Source organism: Limulus polyphemus, unplaced genomic scaffold (assembly GCF_000517525.1).
Source record: "Limulus polyphemus unplaced genomic scaffold, Limulus_polyphemus-2.1.2 Scaffold1853, whole genome shotgun sequence".
Taxonomy (NCBI): domain Eukaryota; kingdom Metazoa; phylum Arthropoda; class Merostomata; order Xiphosura; family Limulidae; genus Limulus; species Limulus polyphemus.
In genome coordinates this window covers 186,414-189,717 of record NW_013667463.1, presented here as the reverse complement: position 1 = coordinate 189,717, position 3,304 = coordinate 186,414, and positions in this window count along the sequence as shown.

The following is a 3,304-nucleotide window of genomic DNA, read 5'->3' as shown; positions in this document are numbered from 1 at the left end:
TGGTTAACAGGACTGCTAGGGTAGTTGTCTTCCAATAACTTCTTCAGCTGGAATCCTTTATTTAAGTAGTTCTCTTTGTTTCGCCTGTAGAGTGGAATGCTAGTGTTTCTTCGGCTTTACAAGACCCTTTTAGCTGCGGCATAGCGGCTCATAAAATGACTAAGTTTTTCAACTACAAACTTTTAGCTCATAACTCCGTCATCTCTTGACCGATTTGATTGTTTGTTTGTTTGTTTTTGAATTTCGCGCAAAGCTACACGAGGGCTATCTGCGCTAGCCGTCCCTAATTTAGCAGTGTAAGACTAGAGGGAAGGCAACTAGTCATCACCACCCACCGCCAACTCTTGGGCTACTCTTTTACCAACGAATAGTGGGATTGACCGTCACATTATAACGCCCCCACGGCTGAAAGGGCGAGCATGTTTGGTGGGACGGGGATTCGAACCTGCGACCCTTAGACTGCGAGTCGAGCGCCTTATCCACCTGGCCATGCCGGGCCGACCGATTTGAGATCTAATTACAGTTTTGGACTCAGGGGGGTCAAACGCTTTCGATTGATATATTTAACCACGCCCAAGGTCTCATACATTAATTTACTCTAATCCTTCCTAAACGAATTTCAATTTGAGGGTAGGCTGGTAGAGATCCTGATGAGTAATAAAATCGAATCGAGTATACGCGCGTCCCACGATTAGTATTGCTGGAGCGCAAAAATATAGCTAATAAAAAGGGAAAAAAGGTCTCATAAATTAATTCACTCTAATCCTGCCTAAAAGAATTTCAAGTGTCGCGGCTAGTGAGGATTCCCTTTTGTTTCTTTCTTTCTCCATTGACCTGTTCATCATAACGTTGACATGTCTCGGTTCATTCTTAGAACTTCTCGTGTAAGTTATAATTTGTACAAAATTAGTCGTGCAGCCTCACTCCCTATATTAGTTCTTTAGTAATAATCTTGAATCAATTAGCTGTTTAGTGTTTTATAAACTTCTCTGTTTAAGCTAAACTCATTTTCTCTATTAGACGCTGTTCATGTGCCTAGCTGTTATCCTAGATTATTACTGCTGTGTGTTACTGTTTCTTAAAGTTTTCTCTCTCTTTTAATGCTTGTATAATCCTTTCTTTTAGAGAAAAGTTTGTTCTGGTCTTGTTTAGATGCTCATACAACGAACTATTTCTTGGCATGCATAAATGCACCAGGATTGAATGTGTTATATTCTCCCTTCCCATACGGGGAGAAAAAAGAAAGAAAACGTACAACTTAAACATTTCTAACACATACGGAATAACAGCTATTAACTCGTGGAATATCTACTATATTAGTTTAATGTTTCCTTGGTCCTCTGGTGGGGCAGCGGTAAGTCTATGCAGACTTACAACTTAATACAAAAATACCAAGAACATCATGTATCAAGGGTTTTATCATTAAAAACTTAACATAAAAACACCGAGAACATCATGTATCAGGGGTTTTACCATTAAACACTTAACACAAAAACACCGAGAACATGATGCATGAAGGGTTTTATCGTTAAACACTTAACACAAAAACATCGAGAACATCAAGTTTCAAAACAATTATCATTAAACACTTAATACAAAAACGCCGAGAACACCAAGTATTAACGGTTTATCATTAAACACGTAACAGAGAAAAACCCCAGAATATCTAGTATCAAGAGTATTATCATTAAACTCTGAACACAAAAACACCGAGAACATCAAGTATTAACGGTTTATCATTAAACACTTAACACAAAATTATCGATTGTTTGTTTGTAATTATGCACAAAGCTACACAATGGGCTATCTGTGCTCTGCCCACCACGGGTATCGAAACTCAGATTCTAGCGTTGTAAGTCCGCAGACATACCGCTGTGCCACTGGGGGGCAAAATTATCGAGAACATGAAACATCAGAGATTTTTAATAATAAACGCTTAGCACAGATATAATTATAATTATCTTTCATAGTAGATTTAAGTTATTTTAACATTTCCTATCTGTCTGCCTATATATCCATTTTAAATGACTTTTGTAATATTGCAACAGTATGATTATACTTGTAATATCACAGAACAAATATTGCTGAAATGGATTATCAGAAGTATTACATTGTCACTTGAAAAAAGACTTGTTTGTTTTATGTCAAAGCTACTAAGACATTCTCATGCTGTCCCTAAATTGGAACTACGGACAAGAAAGAAGGCAAGCGGGCGGCAAACCCACCGCGAACTCTTGGGATACTGTTTTACTAACGAATAGCGGGATTAACCTTCGCATTATAACGTCCTCCACGAATCGAAGGGTGAACATGTTCGACGCTGGGTTTCAATTCCGCGACCTGCAGATTACGAGTCGAGTGTCCTAACCACGAGGCCATGCCAAACCGAAAACGTCTTGAAGAAGCTTGTAAGACAGGTAACGCAAGAATTTTGTTATTAACTAATAATAATGTATTAATTATTATTTTTAAACCAAGTGTTAATAAAAATATGTAGTAGCGCCAATAACTGTTTAATTGTTTTAGGCTGGTCAGATAAATGTGCCATCAGAAGAATCTTGAATATTTCAAGAATCATATGTTTTAGAACACTTGCGTCTAATTTCTCTGTCCAATTTAATCTATTGAATATACAAGTAATCATTTTAATTGTTATGAAACTTCTTTCACCGTTAGATAAACTGAGAACAAGATAAATCCTCTTTAAATCCTCATTGCTCTTAGTACAGTAAAATACCACTAGGGAGGCTCTTGTCTTACATGGAGTATAAATGCGAACTTCTTTATAAATATAAAATTTTGAGTGCAACTTTAAAGAGTTAGATGAAAGTTTAAACGAAAACATACTGCACCAATATAGCAATGAACATTTTCACGTATAGCAAACACGTCGGAGTAAATACAATTACTCGCTTTGTTTTTCAAAATTTGAACAAACAGCGTATTCACGTGCCACGTATTGTGTTGAACCTATAAAATTCACATGTTCTGTTGAAACTTTATAAAACTCATAACATATTATGTCGAAACTTAAAATTTACAGTATTATGTTCAAACTTTAAAATTTGAAACTTAATCTGTTGCAACTTTAGAATTCACGACATATGACAACTTTATAGATATTCTGTTGAAACTGGGAACTTTAAAACGTCCAACGCATCATATTGGACATCTGAAAATAAAGTATAATCTAATGCAAAAAGTCGATTTCTCACAAATATGTATATTAACATAATCTTGAGATTAATTCCTTTATGAAAAAATACGTGTCAATACATCGATATATATATATATATATATATAT